The 18,286-nt window shown below is 41.3% G+C and overlaps 1 protein-coding gene across 2 annotated transcripts in view; it reads left to right on the top strand.

The window, feature by feature from the left end:
* The first annotated feature begins 415 nt into the window (after positions 1–415).
* LOC136709678 (leucine-rich repeat and fibronectin type-III domain-containing protein 2) overlaps positions 416–18,286 on the top strand; it is a 233,306-nt gene continuing 215,435 nt past the window's right edge. For both annotated transcript variants that reach the window (XM_066685106.1, XM_066685097.1), the window contains exon 1: positions 416–533. The gene's annotated coding sequence lies outside the window, so the exon portion shown is untranslated. The remainder of the gene's footprint in view (positions 534–18,286) is intronic.

Raw genomic sequence — 18,286 nt, 5'->3', positions numbered from 1 at the left:
TACTCTGAGTTTTCACTCTGGCGGCTTGTGCGCTCCGGCTGTACTGCGCATGCGTCTCGACTCGCTTCTCTCTCTCTCTCTCTCTCTCTCTCTCTCTCTCTCTCTTTCTCTCTCTCTCTCTCTCTCTCTCTCTCTCTGGCTTGTTTTGGAACTGAAGACTGAAGAAGCTCGCTGGACGTCCAGAGTCGAACCTGAGACCAGTAGAAACGCGGGATTTCGAGGGCGCGCGCCCGGATTTGCGAGATCAAAACGCGCTCCGGGTCCGATGAGGATCCTCCGGAATTGCGGAGTTGAGCGCGGGAGCTTGGCCACAGCTGGAGGAATATCCGTCGCGTGAGGCTCCTCGTCTGCTCAACTTTGGCGGCTGCGCCCGGGTTGCTGCGCGCGCTTTGCGGAAGGGAGAGAAGGAAGCGATGCGGGTTTCACTTTGAAAGAACGAGGAAAGCGCGATGGTCCAGCGCGAGGCACTCGTAGCGCGAGACTGTGGCAGAGAAGCTGACCGGCACGGAACGTCTGCGGGTGCACTCAGCCAGGTAAGCGCTTCAGCGGGAGTCGTTGCTTTTCTAACGAACGCGCATTTTGTCAGCGCAGTGAGGAACGGATCTGAGGTGACGGGCAGATGGAAGCGAGCGGCACGCGGAGAGCACACGATGAGGAAAGTTGTCAGGGCTTGGCTTGTGGAGCTGCTGGACAGAGCAGGGGTTAGTTCAGGCTCGTAGAGGATGCGTTACTGAATGCTGAATGCAGATTCCTCAGTTTAATGCCCAGTTCCACCGGAGCCCGAGCTCCTCGCGGGGTGTTGGTGTCAGTCAGTGGTGGGCTTTATTTGTTTATTTATTTATTTGTTTATTTATTTATTTTTCAATGGTTTACTGGCACTGACCGCCGTGGTTATGTGTGGGTGCTATCTGCGCCACTTTCAGCTCACTGCAAATTGTCCGGAGTGTTGGGTTAGTGGGCAGTGGGTTGTGGACAGTCCTCTTTAGTGCTTTTCAAGTCTTCGCATTAGCTACAGTATCACGTGCATGAGTCCACCCCCCTGACTGGGGTCCGCAATGATGGCTCACTTTTCTTACAGGATAATGGCAAAGGTAAATGTGCACGGACATCTGTTACATGCTGCACCGTTTTTAGGGAGTGGTGTGTGCTTGTACGTGTGCGTGTGCGTGTATATGGGCTTTTGTGGGATTGCACATTCTGCTGACCATCAGGGTGCTTTAATTTATTAGGATTTTCTTCCCTTATGCCAATCTGTCTAAACCTCTGGAGATTTCCCACACGAAGTCCACCACTACACTGAATCATAATGTGCTCTACAGTGCGAGGTACTCATTCGGGGTGTGAGCTGGTGCTGAAAATAAGAAATGCGGGGCCAGCATTGGTTTTCAGGACCATGGACAGTGTCGCACGCCTGCCCATGGTCCCTGAAAGCTTATAAACACCAGTCAGCCATAGCATTAAAATGACCTCCTTGTTTCTACTCTCATTTTCCATTTTATCAGGTCCACTGACCATACAAGAACACTCTGTGCTTCTAAAATTACAGCAAGTAGTGCATCTGTGCCTCTGCATACACGGTTTGCCCCTTTCACCTTGTGCTTCCGTGGTCAGGACAACCAGAGAGCAGGTATGAATTGGGTGGTGGATCATCGCAGCGCTGCAGTGACACTGAAGTGGTGGTGGTGTGTTAATGTGTGTTGAATTGGTATGGATCAGACACAGCAGATCTACTGGAGTTTTGAATACTGTGTCATATCACTGTCCACTTTGTTAGACACACCTACCTCGTTGGTCCACCTTGTAGATGTAAAATCAGAGAAGCCCATCTCTTGCTGTTTAGTTTGCGTTAGTCATCATCATCATCTTCTTCTTCATCAGTGGACATCAGAACAGCGCCCAAAGGATGGTGTTGGGGTGGGTATTTGTGGTTGGTGGACTATTTTATATACAACATTGACACTGAAGGCATTAAAAACTCCACAAATACTGCTGTGTCTGATCCACATGTACCAGCACAACACATACTAACAGAACATCACCACATCAGCGTCACTGATGTGCTGAGAATGATTCACCACTCATATCACACCTGCTATTTGCTGGTCCTGAGTGGGACCTGACCCATGTAAGAAAGTGTGAAAGGGGGTAACAAAGTATGCAGAACAACAACTGAACTGAATCACTAAGTTCCCTTATATGTTAAGAAGGATTGTGGGTCTTCCTTAAACAATGAATATTGTTGCTGTAATAATTTTACACAGCTGTGGTGAGGACTGTTTGTTTATTTGAGCTCAAATATATTTAATTATCCTGGAGCTAATAAGTGTCAGCTGGTCATTACAGTGAAAAAGAAAGACAATTACATATTTAATCCCAGCTATTTATGTGGAAATTAATTGTTTGCTAAATCCTAGAATAAATTATGCCTTTAAGCTTTCTGATCTCACTAAATTATTTTCAAGAAAATAATAAATCTACTGGTCAGTGCTTGTGCACATTGATTTTTGGATCTGGAGCCTACCAACCCACCCACTGTGAAACAAGACCACCCAGTCTGTTTCTGTGGGCTGCCTAAGTCGGAGAACATGGGATAAAACAAGCTGTTCCTATTTTGCTCCCTTTCTGACATCAAGTATGGAGAGTGTAGGATTGCCCCACCCATTTTTTCTGAGTATAACCAATCACAATGCCATACCTATGTTTATATGAGAGTGCAATGTTGAGGTTAAAATTAGCCCAGTCATTACAATGGAGTTGTAGAAAATGTGCACTGATCAAAAACAGTGAAAACTGAATAGTGAAAGAGAACTGAGTCAAAATGGCTAAACTCCAGAGAATCAGGAGAGGGCGAAAATGATAAACTGTGTAAAACAGACACAATGAGAGAACCAAACAAAATAAAAAAAAAATGTTGTGAAAACAAATCTTCCATGTGCCTCGCTTGGAACTGCTGCTTGTCTGGGGGTAAGCTCTGTGTGGCTCATTCTCATTTATAGGTACAGGTACTGAAAACGGTAACTCGGAACGACAGAGAAGAACAAATCATGTGCGTTGTTTGATCCTTTTGGAATTTTGATCGAGACCCCAGTGGACTGTATTAACTTGTGGAGAAGGAGAAGCATATGTGACCTTTAAAGGAACACTAGGTAAAACTTGGCATTTTTGCTCTTGGGTTCCCCCTATATTTGAGGAGTGTAATTTGGTTTTATATAACTGTTACTTATCATTTGTGGAGAGGATGAGGGATGGGGAAGCAGGAGGGTGTTTTTCTACCCTCTGCCAGAAGTTACATAGTGCAGTTTCTGCAGTGCTGAACCCAGAGTAGCAATGACAGAGGCAGTATTCTCCCTATTACAGGCCAGTTAAAAATGACGATAATTTTGAAGCTTTAATAATAAAAGAAAAATTCTACCTATTGTTGCTTTAATTGTTTGATAGTTTGTGGTGTGCAGAGTAAGAATATTGTCCATAGTAAAACATTATATCCATTTTTTCTTTGGTTATACAGAACACTTGTATCTTAACCACTCCTATCACTTCTGGAATTAATTTAACCATGTACAAAAACAACATTGTAGCATTCACCGTTAAATCCATGGCCTTGAATGATTTCTCTGAAGGCTTTAAAAGATTTACTTAGCCCTGACCATTATATTTGTTCTCAAAGGCCTTCACTAGACCTTGATTAAGCTTGAATTTTGAAGTGGCTGCTGTAAAACTCACAAGGCGTCGGTGTGGAAGGAGAACTGGAACTGACTGAAGGACAATGCCCGAGAAACACACCTTCTTCGGCTCTTAATGTAATGTAAATCGCTCGCTGATTGACCTTTCATTAACCTCTCATTAGAACCAAAGCCATTTCACGGACACACTTGAGTCTGACCAGTCCTACGCATTATGATAATTCCTTTGTGGGCTTGACTGGTGCAAGAGCTGGTGTTTTTGTCCTTCTTTCTCTACTCGCACTGCTGGAGCTGAAGAACAGACGCTATCTTTAGCTTGTGTAATCTCTGACTCTTAGGCAATTATAACTAAAGCCCCTGCAAAGAACCTTCAGGACCACGTTTGCTGAACTGCAGGCTTCTTCTGGCAAGCTTTGCAAGGGACCTCTTAGCAACTCCTCTGACACATGCGATATCAGAGGCACACCAGGCCAGGAGAACTGTCGGGCTAATCTGGGAGTCTGCCGTTGGAGAGCTGCCTTGGCCTGCAGAGGATTAGGCAAATTTCCCTAATGAACTTAGAGTTAAAGCCTTTTCACCCACTGGACCTGATTTACAGAGACTGCCACAGACCACTCCGGACTTTTCCAAGCAAATACAAATGTCTCTGATGGGCATTGCACCTGAGCAGATTCCATTTGATTAGACCTATTAACCATTAAAAAGTCTAGTCATCGGCCAAGGAATCCCTGCAGGTCTATGAGACTGTGGTTTTAGGATTGTGAATCCATCTCAGGAAGAATCCAATCCACCCACCTGACGTTCTCAGACATAAACAGCTCCTAGAAGAATTCTGAAGCAGCAGAACACCATGAACTAAACTCACCACTTGAGGCAAGAACAGAGACTGATATTACAGCTTTCATAAATGGCATCTTTGTTTACTAAGTACTGAGTGAGGTGCAGAATGTTTGAGCCTGAAGCCAACTCTTGCATTTGCATTTTCTCATGTTTCTTTTTGTTTATAGCATCTGTATTCTATATTTTTTTCTTGTTTTTCTTCTTTTTTTCACAAACAGATTTCCTTTAAGACTGTTGTATGTATATAACCTCTGATTGGCGGTCATGTTGGCTGAAACACTCGTTATAACAAAAGTATTCCAAAAAGGTCCAAATCTTTGGGTTTATGCTTTGCTTCATATGGTCACTTCACTTTGTTGCTTTTGATTGATACTACATTTTCCGCACATATTAGACACACTGGTTTAGAACCGGTTGCAGGATAATGATCATAAAATGCTAAATCTGTTTCTCTTCAAATGTTGAGTTTTCTGCATTTGCTTCCCTTGTTTTGAAACCCTCTCTCATGTCCCTCTTGCTGTCTCTAATGAACTGGCCGCACAGGGTAAACATTTAATTAGATTAGCACAATTGAAACAGCTATAACCGTATTAATTGTATTAGCTCTACCCGGTATTTATGGAAGTCCGGAGGGGTAAGATGAAAAAAAAAAAAAAAAAAAAACTTGAATAATGTGGACCAACAAAGATCCACATAATTGTTTCTGTATAACACAACAAAACAGTGGAGAAAATATTTCTAGCATCACTGGTAAACATTTAGCAATCAAAATTAATTTTTATTCCTCTTTTTTTCTACTATTGAGGTGAGCCAGGAGAGTTACATAAAATAATAAATAAATAAAATAGTTAACACTTAGCATGGTATACCTGTTTTCTATTACCACAGCTGTATAAAAATGATTTATGAACAGTATAACTTTTTTATTATTACACAGATACATCCTTCACTTGGTCCATGTCTGCTTTTGATAAACCAATTTAAATACATTTATTTCCATGACATCACAAAAACAGTGAACTCCAATTGTTGCTTGATGTGTTTGGGCCTTACAGCATCGGGAGTGAATGGTATGCTATCTTCTGACCTGTGAATCCTGCTGTATCTACCAGCTCTACTTCCAAACTATACTGAAAAGCTGAAGGATCATGAACGTTCACTGGTGATAACACTTCCCTTGTCGTCAACGCTCTAAAGGTCAGATAGGAGGGAAGATACAGACCCTATGAACTACAGTCAGTGTGACAACAGAAGGAACACTACAGACAGAGAGGTTTAGCCCAGAGCAACTGCAAAGGAAACTGGGTGTGGGGGGGGGGGGGGGGGGGGGGTTTAAATGTGTACTGTTTGTTGGCTTAAACTCTTGGAATGGAGATCAGTGGCAATATATCACTGTCTAAATGTTTCTATATGTGTCTCTTTGTCTGTTCTGTTCACTTTGCCCATGGCCAGGTGCTAACATTAGTTGAAACTCAGCTTAAAATGAATTGATGCTGTAATATTTTTGTTTGGGAAGAGTGTCTGTGGGATCACATCCCAAAATTCTTGTTTCTGTGTAATTTATAATTCAAATACATCACCTTTTGCCCTCTGCATTTTACATTTCTAAATGCCCTCTGATATTTTACTATTGCCACTTTACACAATGAGAAGGGAATATGAAGAATATTCTCCCTCCCACGTCTCTATCTACCACCTTTCACCAAGTGAAAACACCAGTCATCACCTGCCCCTGCTGCTGACAGCCTCCTTTCTTCAAAGGTTTTGCACTCTCTCTCTCTCTCTCTCTCTCTCTCTCTCTCTCTCTCTCTCTCTCTCTCTCTCTGGTTTAGTAATGCGTATTTTCACTCACATACTGGTCACTTTTGTAAAGTACCAACTGTATAGACCAATTGTATAGTAATAATATATTCGTTTGTATACACTGGGAACTGCTGGTCATGTACCACAAGTGAGGACATTCAGATATTGGTCAGTGTTTATGCCTTGTTCGACCATACTGTGTTTAAATGAGAACCTGATCGTCGTTTTTTAGACAATATATCAAAAGTTAAAAAGCTGCACATGCTCAAAATTGGTTTGCCTCACCTCCCCCTTAAAATACCTTGCAATGCCCATTTTTCACAATACAATCTTGATGATGAAATCATATCCCACCTTCAGCTATTTCCTTCCTGAATAGTGTGTTTAATTCAGAAAATCACCATTTTAAGGCAGAAAAACATGGCTTGATTTTTTCGGGGTCACTTTCGAGAACCTCCACGCAAGGCCATGTTTCACTATATGTATTTTATGATGCTCCTTTACAGAGAATATTTAAATCATTCACAGAGGTAGGTGATTAGCATTTGGAGTCTGGCCCAGGGACTACTGATATAGCTTTGATACACTTCTTCATAGAGGCACTGATATTACCCCTACACAATAACAGCCACATATATACCACCTTTAGCATTTAAATCGTCCTAGTATCCTATATCAAAGCCAAAAACTTTTTAGGGGGCTTTATTTTTTACACCATAGAGAGGTCTTGAGCTAGCTAGTAATGGTCATTCAGGAGTTAAATAAAAAATGACTTTTGATATTCATTCACCTTTAGGCTTTTGTTTTCATCATTTGACTTCAAAAAGCAGAAGAAGCCCCATAGAGTTTTAGAGTTGAAAAAGCATAATTAGGTTTTGTGAATAAATATTCTTGCAAAATTGTAAGCAGGTGCCACTAAAGTATTTTGAAGTTGCACTGAATTTTCTATATGTGCCCAAAAAGTTTAAAATAGTCACAACATAAATACTTAATTTGTTTTTGTCTGTGATAAAATAAGTAAATATAATTTATTCCAAAATATTTTGGCCTGGATGACTTTAGATAATGCTCATTGACTCAGGAACACATCTCATGTTTCCAGGGTCTCTCTCCCTCACCCGAGCACAGAGAGTGAATAATCTTGGCACATCTCTTATACATGTCTTCATCTGTGTCCCTGCTATTGGTCTACCGAGGTGTCAATCACTTCTGTGAATCAGTGTGGAGAGTGCCACACCCCCCCGGCAGCCGCTCATTGGTCTACAGATCGGAGAAACAGCCTAAGATTTGAATTCACGATGAGTTTACGTAAAAATACTTTCCATTGCCTGGCACTGGGAGCTGCGTTACCATTACTCAATAAAGGCCTGTTTACTGAGGCATGGTGAGCAAATGAATATGGAGCTTTACTGATGTTTTAGGAGAATTTCACCTGTACCGCACGTCTTCTAAAACTTTATGTGATTTTTTACAGTGTATGGAATTACACAGTTCGAACATTCAGAAACTATTCAGTGCAGTTTCTGCAGTGCTGAGCCCAGAGTAGCAAAGACAGAGGCTGTCTTCAGATTTTCAGATAAAATATTATGTAGTTTTCCTTTTAATGAGTGTGGTTAATTCAAAACAGAATGGCCAGAAATGTAAGCAAATATCCCACAATCCCATATACACTGACTGGATTCTATAACTCTTACATATATAACAAAATAAAATGTATTCATATTAATGTAATATATGCTAAGCCTGATACAATAGAGGAACCATTTTTGGTGCCATACAGTATCCTTTTCTAATAGGTGCTAAATAGAACCATCTATAGCATACTCTCTATTAATATAAAGAATCGTTTCACCTCTTAAATATGCAAAGTGTTCTTTGTGTTCAGGGTTCTATTTAAATACCGTTTCTTTAATAAAGAACCCTTGAAGAACCATCATTTTGAAGAACCATCATTTTTAAGTATGTGGGAGTCCTGCCAGTGTTCTATAAAACCTGACCAGCCTAGCAACAATTGCTACTCAGGATACTCTCGGAAGATAACAGTATGACCATTTCTAAGAGTGTTTTACCGTTTCTCTTTGTGATGGTATAGTGCAATATGCAGGCCACACCCCTTTTTGGGTACTTACGGTGTTTTCACCTGGGCTTGAATTCACAAAGCTACTCAGAGCAGGAGAGTTGATCTCAGATTAGACTAATCTCTCACATTTACTATGACTACTGACAGGAACAGATCCTAGATCAGCTCTAACGTAGAGAAGATTTGTGAATACAGGCCTTGGTAAAGCAAAGTAGCTTTAAAGCCACATGATCTCACTACTTCTCTTTTGCTGGGATGGAGACAATGAATAAAGGGAAATTGGTATTACTTTAGGTCATCATTCATAAAGCTACATTTCAGATGTATTACAATTTAAAGGCTACGTACTTTGCAGAAAACACTTGTTCAGTGCCTGTGCGCAGTCATTTGGGGATCCGTAGCATCTTCCAACCCACAATCTGTGAAATAAAGCCCACCCAGTCAGTTTCTGTGGGCTGCCTAAGCCAGAAAACATGGAATTCAACAAGCAGTGGATTAACTTTCATGTTTGGAGCAAGTCACGCTGTTTTCATGTCAAAGTCCTTCTTGTCGTTTTGCGTATACATGAAAGTTATTATTTGTTCTCATGATTATGATTTTTTTAATGGGTCTGGAACCTTCACTCCATCCATTAATGGATCAAGGTCTACAATTTGATGATCCCTCATCTGTAGTAAGTTTATTTACTTGTTAACTTTTCTCAGTGCGTAGCTGAACATATAATCAGGCTCCTCTTCTAATTTAAGACAAGCTGCTACACACAGCGTGTTGTATAACAAGACAAACACATGTGCTAGAGTAGATAGGTTTGTGAAGCAAACACAAAGCAGTAAATTCACCAGGGGGTAGCAGTAGTTTGTGGTAGTGGAAGTGTGGATGACCTACATATTGTGGTTGTCTTTGTCTCGCGCCAAAGATCGTAATCAGCTTGCACTGAGGGAGGCAAGAGTAGAGCCCCAGCACCACGGGCTGATCTGAGGTCAGCCGGGATGTTGTGTTGATGATGGGAATGATGAGGGTGGGGATTGTGAGGGCTGATTCCTGACAAGGGCAGAAAGGAACTGGAGCAATGGTACCTCAGGGACAGGGAACAGAGCAGAGATGGACTGTGCCTAGCAGCCACACACTGAATTAGATGCCTCTCTTGGGATACAGGGAAAGTGGTTCTCAATCTCACTGTGAAATATGAGAGTCTGACCATTAGTGTATCTTTTCTGCTACTGGTTTGACCACAGCGGTCCAGAGCAAGGAAGACCCTTACACTTGTAGTTAAGAATTAGGCGTCACAGTGTTTTAAAACATTCTTCCTGAAGATCCGCTGCAATCCGCCAAAGAGTAGCACAGCTCTTTGACAGGCAGATGTGTCATCATAGGCCTGATGAGAATAATGTGGCTTGGCATTCTAATTTTACTGCTCTGGCTGTTAGCAAATGGAAGGCAAGGTCTATGCATTGATATTCAGCGCGCCATATGCATTATACAAATGTGTTGTTTTAAGTAGGTTGAGTTTTCAAGGTATTTTGGTCAATGTATGCAAACAGTATGCATTTATTCACATTTTAATGCATTTTTTCGGGTGGTTGTTTTGACGACGCTACTGTTAATTTCTCCCGTAAGTAGGTATTCAGCATCCAGTGCCCTATTTTCCAGATGGCGCCTGTGCAGAAAACCTCTGCTCAAAGCTTAACTATCGCATAGCTATTCAGAGGGTTAAACTCCATTCTAAACGGCACGGTAAAGCTGATTTATCATCTCATTAATATCACCAAGGCTACATAATAATTTTTTTCTACCGCTTCTAGGGATCCTGGAGATGGTGTAGTACATCGCTCCACAATCACGGAAGTGGGAGACTGGGTCGCTGCCCAGTTTTTCACATTACCACTCCCCATATAGGCCCTTCGATTGCGAATAAAATGTCTAATACTCTACTGGTGTTGAACATCTTTCTTCTTGTGCTTAAAACAGCCAAGCTGCCCATCGGGGCTTCATTTCTTAGCCCAGTAAAAGTCGCAGACATTCAGACCGGCTATTCAGAGACCACACAGCTCTCTTTGTAGCCGTGGTAAGCTCTATCCCCTCAGTGAGAACAGTGTGGGCTGCCTTTCTACTACTGCTTTATTAGTTAATTACATCCAGCTGGCTCAGGCTCTTTACAGAGTTACAGTGGCTATTGGCTAGGCCAGTCACACACACACACACACACACAGATATTGCACAGTCCAGTTTCTGTTGTGTACATGTTTAAGCCTTTTACATTTTTTATTTGTGCGTTTGATACTTGAAGTTGTTTAAGTGGTGGAAACTATTACATTTTACAACACTTCCTTATATTCTATGCAGTCAGACATTTGTGGTCACTCAGTTACCCAGCATTCCCTATGAAATCAAGTTTGTTAATAATGGCACTTTTCCACAGCATAGTACCTGATTGGCTCTGCTTTTTTTTTTCTTTTCCACTAGGCAAATGTGTTGCCTGGTACCTGGAACCTGGAACCGGAACGGGATCTTTTTAAAGTCCCTGCTCATCTGTGGTTCTAAGAGACCAGAGTAGGGATTAAACCTAATTGGTAAACCTTGCAAAATTCTGATTCAGACCTATAGCACAAACTAGACATCTGTAAAATCTACAATTTACAGCAGCAGTCTCCTTTGTTTTTATCTGACTCACAACAGCAGCTCTTAAAATTTTTGTGTGGTCTTTTGCAGAGGTTCAAACGCTCCTTGGATTGGCAGCCAAAGAAAAACTCCAGAGAGGGGCACATGCAACAAAAAACAAAAAAGTGATCAGTGAAAAGTGGGGCATGGAGTTGTGTTCAGTCTCCCAAAGTGGGGAAAAAACTTCTAAGACAACATACAAATAAATGATGATAGGTTTCAATTACAGATGGGGTATTGCAAAGTCACCAGCTACGTTACACAGGGGAGCTGTGCTAATGGTAAAGTGACCAATGACTGAAAAGCACATTATGCTGTGCCTAGTAGGTAAAATGCAGTGGAAAGTGCCAAAATTATTGTCTTCTCTTATGCCACAGTTACACCTTTTGCTCTTTTGAGATGAACTGAGATGTTGGAAGATTTCTGTGAAGATTTGATGGCATTCAGCCAGGACTTTAGTGAGCTTCTGGATTACAAGTATCACTCCGGATAATCCCAAAGACTCCACAGAACATAGCTCTGCTGCTCATAGCCCCAATGCTGGGGGGCTCTACACTCTCTATCTGAAGTTTAAATAAGTTAAACCTGAAGTGCTGATAGTTCTTTTATGAACAAAATGCAAACCAGTTCAAATGGCCCTCCACTTTCCAAAATGCTGACCTTCTAGACCCTCAAGACTGGGTTTAAACAGCCATTCAATGCAATGTCCTCTAGGGAACAAATAGTGGTTCGTCTGTGGCCTCACTCTAACACATTGTGTGGAATCTTTAGATTTAAATGTATACACTGAAGCCTGAGCTTATATTAGATAGTTGCTTACCGCAGCTGTTTACTTTCTTTGGTTTTCTCCTGCATGAAAAATTTATTCTCTATATAAATAGTCTGCATTTTTTTTCATTGTCTGCAAGATGATCACTTTCAGCTGTGAGACTTTTCTGCTACCACGCAGTCTAGACTGAAATATCCATAAAACGTATTGTAGAAGTCGCACAGTATATTGTTTGGTCACCATTACTCTTGGTAATCATATTTTTAGAAGGCTGCAGTATGTAAATTTGCGCTCTAAGTCGACACCACATTCTTCCAGATCAGTGTTTCTGTTTGGAGGTGTGATGATTCACAAATTCATTAAGAGTAATGTGTAATACACTGTAGTGGTGATTTGACTTGATTTCTCAGAACTCCACGGCTCAGGGTTTCAGTTTTTAGCTTTTTGCGCATGTTGCTTTGTGAGGCCCCAGAGAATCCACTGCCAAATAATGAGCAGTCTGTTCTCATCAAGATAAAATTATTCAATTTAAATGAGAAGGAACAATTTGGGCAGCACTTATAACTAAGTCCTTATTAATCTCTCACACAGGTTTATTCTCTAGAACTGACTTATCTATAGGTTCAGGGTTGAGAACTGATCTTTATGGTAACTGTAACTCACTTTACGGATATCACAAATGGGTGGTTTTATGTAATTATTTGAACTGTTTAGTGGGTTGTTGGTTACAATTTTGTGAGCACACTGAGGCAGCCATAAAAACATAAAAAGCGAGGTGTATATTAGGACGGTATATGTGTACACGTATTCCAATGAGTTAGAAATGGTAAATCAGGTAGGAAATGTGAGAGGCATCTCCTGTGGAGAGAAGTATGGTTTCAGTTTGGATGTTATGACGCCAAATAGTGTGAATGAAAAATAATTCTTTCCCTTTTTTGTTATATTTCTCCCCCTCACTCTCAACAGGCCGCTTGCAGGGAACAGCTTGATACATTTACTACTACTGAATATCTGAATATCTAAACACCATTTGGTATGACAAGGACATGATTTCTTTTATTTTTTCCAATTCCAGGTTTTAGTCACTGCCAAATCCACTCGACAGCTCGATCTTCCCAATCTCATAATGCTACCAGGCTGAGAGGGTGTAGACTAAATAGCACCTGCTCCTTCTCAGAAATGTAAAGTCAGGACAGCTAAACATGCTTGGAGGAGCGGACTGACTGCCTGAATATGTTATGCTAGTGACGTCCATATGTGATTGCATCATAAAAAATGACTGGGGAGGTAGGGCAGTCACCCAGAGATTGTGAGACCAATTGTACAGCCGTGTACAGCAGTGAAAAAACTAAGAATCAAAGTTGGTTGGGATTAATTATTCTTGGGATTAATATTTAGACATTTAACCCCAACACTCCTTTAGTGCCACTAAGGACTTGCATTTTATATTTGACTAAAACCAAATTTTATTCAAGGTTCATTACAGTGGAAGCATTTAGCAGTGTTTGACTTGTTGTTGTTGTTGTTATAAATATTATTATTATTATTATTATTATTATTATTATTATTATTATTATTTTGATATATTGCAGGACAGGCTATAAGGGTGTGACATATGCTATTTTTTAATATCCTAATTGTAATGTCAGCAGGTAGTGTCGCAGTCACACAGCTCCAGGGGCCTAGAGGTTGTGGGCTCAAGTCCCGCTCCAGGTGAATGTCTGTGAGGGGTTTGGTGTGTTCTCTCTGCGTGGGTTTCCTCCGGGTGCTCTGCTTTCCTCCCACGATCCAAAAACACACATTGGTAAGTGGATTGGCGACTCAAAAATGTCCCTAGGTTTGAGTGTGTGAGTGTATGTGTCGCCCTGTGAAGGACTGGTGCCCCCTCCAATGTGTGTTCCTGCCTTACGCCCAGAGGGGTAGGCTCGGGACCAACCACAACCCTGAATTGGATAAGCGGTTACAGACAATGAATGAATGAATGAATGAATGAATGAATGAATAATTGTAATGTGGGTGTATGCTATGCTATGTAGTAAGCATTATCAAATAGTGGACCTCAGCCCACACCTGGAAGGACTGATGGTTCTATCCAGATGTGTGACCAATTTGTAATAAATACATCAAAATACAAGTAACATTCAAGAAGTGTTATTTATTTATTTATTCTTCAGACAAACATTGCAGCAAACAACAGGCACAGCTAATCCAGTTAATATGGTATTAGCTTCTTTCAATGGTGCAAAGCAAATTGGTGGTTTACCCTGCGTGGCCAGTTCAGTAGAGATGGCGGGACAGCAAAGCTTGCTCCAAAACGTTGTTGATGCCTAAATACAAATATTTAAACAATGCAGTTTATGTTGATTCTTCAACCTGTGTTTTATACTTGTATGTTCCCAAAACGTGGTGTTAATCAGAAGCAACAGTTTGCTGCATGGCAATTTTAACAACTGGACCTCACTGGATTTGAACTGAATCCCCCTTGTATATGTTACAGTGAAATGGTATGTTGTATGTGTACATGCCATGGGTAAGTAAGACATCAGCACCTATGTGAACATGTTTGTGTTTAATAGGAGGAGGAGGAGGAAGGAGGGTGTGGTGGTGGTGGGCAGGTGGCTTAGGAAAGCGTTAATAACAGTCTTGTTCGCTGGAGCCAGAATGGAGAGCTACTTGTGGAGTAGAGAGGTGATAACATTCAGGCTCGACTGGGGACGTGGGCTCTTTGAGGAAGCTGTAATTTAGAAGGGATCTCAGCCTTATCAGCTGGCGTCCTGGTGTTGGGGGAAGAAAAGGCGTAGGGGGGGGAAAGGGAGAAAGAACTCTAGAGGATGAGTCATTCTGTAAGGAAACTTGCCTAAAAACACTCACCCACCCTTCTGAACCGTAACAGAAATCTGGGATTAGTTATTCATGGGTTAACACCAAGAGCCGGTGGATGGGTAGACTGAAAGGTCAGAAGTGTGTGTGTTTGTGTAAGAGAATGAGTGAGAGAGAGAGATTTGGGGGACGGGGAGGGTTTTGCATGTTTTTGTTGCTTTTTATTTACTTTAAATTTGCATGTTTAACACTAAAATTGCCTAAAATAATTAGTAAAAATTATAGAGAGAAAACAAATTACTCGGTTTAAACTGAATGTTTTAAACATAATTATACATTTATGAGCACATATAAAATTTAAGGCAATAAGCGTTTAGAAAGAAACATAATGAGAAGAGGTCAGTTTATTATCAGTTATGTGCTTTAACAGGCTACAGTTGAAAACAGTGCAGTGCTTGGGGCAGGTCACAGTGGCTGTCTGCGCTTGTAGGTAAAGGAGGGGCGGCACGGTGTTAAACCTTGTTTTAGGGCTGTAATGATGCGAAGAACGGCCACGTTTTTTCTTCTGCTTAGTGTTTTCTTCTATTTTATCTTCACGTGTACAGAATTCTTGTTTAATTTTTCTCTGTTTTTGCCTCTGGATATAGTCCTTCTGGGCTTTGGAACATTTCTCGAGGTTTGGTCTCTGCTTGTTCGTCTCATTTTTGCTTTGCCCTTTATATAATAAAATTCAAATGGCTTGCGTCAGATTTAGCCTTTTCTTACATCCAGTAAGTAGCCAAAACTGGGCTGATTTCTCAAAGAACTGGGGGATCCAACCTGGAAAAAAGTGGAGGAATGCTGTCCTCCCCACCATCCGCTGTTCCCCTACAAATGTAATTAACTACGGTGTATGTGTTGCACGTTGTATTTTTCTACATCACAAATTAATTTCACTGGGGCATAATTATGAAAACTGTGAACCATTATGTAATTTACAAAAAAAAAAAAAAAAAACCTTTAGATTATCGATTTATTTTTATTTTTTATTTATTATTTAGATTATGAATATGTTCCTTAATTATGTAGTAAATATTCTGAGGTTGGTTGGCGTGCCACCTCTTGCTGCTTCACGTACCACTAGCGGTACACGTACCACAGTTTGAGATCCAGTGGTCTAGAACATCTTGAAACCCAGCAACACAAATCCAGTCATTTACATTTATTTTCCCTCTGGAAGCCTCTGGGTATTGACTGTGCTGGAAAACACAGGCAGCATGTGATGTATACTGCGTGCCTCCTTTCAGCAAAGCAAATGGGTTCTCTGGAGTATACTCGCTGCCATCCAGCTCTAGCTGAACGTCATGAGCAAAACTGATAATGAAGAATTTAATACTGATGTAAACAGAGATTGCTCTGAAAGGGCCTTTAATCTTCACACATGGTGTTATACATCAAAACAATTAATTAATTCATTTATATAACAGCCTCATTGTGTTTAGGGTAACAATGGGTCCAGAACCTGCCTGGAATCATCAGGTTCTGGCAGGAACATACACTAGACAGGGCACATTCCCTCAAAGGATTCACCCAGTCACTCACAACTATGAACACCCATGCACAGAGGAAGCACTTGGAGGAAACCCTTACAGAAACAGGGAGAACACACCAAACTCTTTAGGCAGTAACCTAAGGTGAGGAGCAAACCCAGAACCCCTGGATCCTGAAGCATTGTGGCAGTGACACTATTCCTTTCACCACTGAGCCACCCCAGGGTTGTAACATTTTAAGAGAATTTTAGAAGGTTCTGTAAATGTTTTTCTTTTGAGAAAGGGATTAAAGACTAAGTAGATGCACCTAAGACATTCCCAGCCCATTATAAGAGGTGGGAACACATAATTAATTCCATAAATCATTAACCAGTAGCTTATTACTTGATTAATTGATGAACTTTTTATTGTTTTGTTTTTTTTTTCTTCAATTACCACTGCCATTACTCAAAGTCCCCTCTCTGCAGCAAGAGGCAACTATTTTGGTGCCATTTACCTAAAGACTGAAGATAGAAGGTACCTTTTTATTTTTGAACACGGCAGTAAGTTTGTCTAATGTAGCATGTAGCAAAAGACGTACAAAGTTTCCCAGCTAACAGGGAGTAGTTGTCCCCTGGCTGCGATGTAAAACCCTGTCATGGTGAGAGACCTTGGCTCAGAGCTTCTCTAACTCTGCCACCCAGATGGAAAGTGATCAGCAGGCAGTCGACCACACTACTGCAGTTAGAAAGTCTCTGGCTCATTGCCGGTCAATGCCACCACCACGGTTAAGAAGGCCCCAGCTCAGGCTTAGTCCGACTATTGCTTTGCAATAAGAACGATGTTTAACCAAATGCACCAATTGAAAGTAAGTTCATTCGTAGCTTAGTTTTATTGTAAACTGTTCAAGTTTCTGAGCTACTGGAATTTAACCGGTTGCACTTAAATTTTACACATACCCTACAGCAGGTGTACATTCTGCAGAACGAAATCCGTTTAAATGAAGAGAAATGTTTAACAGTATCTCTCACACACAAACTCCCTCTCCCTCTCATCTCTGTCTACCCATTGGGCAGTGTGTGTGTGTGTGTTTGTGTGTTATTCTCAGCTCAGCTTGAGACCAATGGAGACTCCTCTCGAATTCAAATAAGGATTCAGTTAGCCACTGCTTCACAAACATTCGCATATCATTAAAATGTTTAAAAAGTGTGCGAGAACTTCAGTTTAAATGTCAAAAAACAACCAAGCAGCAGCAGAACAAAATGAGGACACCAATTTTTGTGTAGAAGTCTCTTTTTTGTAATAAGAAAATCAGACTTGGAGTGAAGAAGGTGCAGCACTAACCGAGACGAACACTAGTGATGTCACTCATTGTCAAGATCACGTGTTTTAAGTTGCGTTTGTGTTGGATGGTGTTACTCATTGGCTGCAGAGTCAAAACATCATTCTGATGGTTTTGATTTTACCATCTCTTTTGCCCTAGCTAAGATATAGTGCAGTGAATTGTATCATTAGTTTTAAACTAAACTGTTTTAAACTTAGTTTTTAAACTGGAGTAACGTTCTTGGTGTAAGTTACTAAAATTCACTAAAAGCGGTAAGTACCTGCAATTCCATGGCTACTACTGGCTGTTTTGCCTGTTCAGAGTGTGGCATGTTTAGTTTAACGCCCTTTTCCACCTCTAGCGATAAATATAGTGGTTGTATTTGTAGTAAGTGTCAGCTAGTTAGCTCTCTGGTGGATAAAGTGGACCAGCTAGAAGTGCGCATCCGGAGCTTATTATTGTTGAGGGATAAACAGCGAGATTCAGTGTTAGCAACTCCGGGTGCCTTAGGGAGAGTTAGCACCCCCACGACTCCGGCGTTAGAGCCCTCACAGCGGGGTGAATGGGTGACGTCTCGGCGTCATAGCCGGAAAGCTAAGGCTGATGCTAACGCTGAGGCCAAAGCTAGCCCACCGGGACACCACGCTCCTCCGATTCGTGTGTCAAACAGGTTTGCCCCGCTCAGCGAAGCACCCGCTGAGGAGCCTGTTAAGAGTGCTCTGGTTATAGGAGACTCTATTGTTCGGCACGTGAAATTAGCTACTCCTTTAGGGGCGCCGGCAGTAACAGTTAGCTGTTTAT

Source organism: Hoplias malabaricus, chromosome 1, assembly GCF_029633855.1.
Source record: "Hoplias malabaricus isolate fHopMal1 chromosome 1, fHopMal1.hap1, whole genome shotgun sequence".
NCBI lineage: Eukaryota > Metazoa > Chordata > Actinopteri > Characiformes > Erythrinidae > Hoplias > Hoplias malabaricus.
Note: the sequence above shows the minus strand (reverse complement) of the source record. Positions and strands in the feature narration are given on the sequence as shown.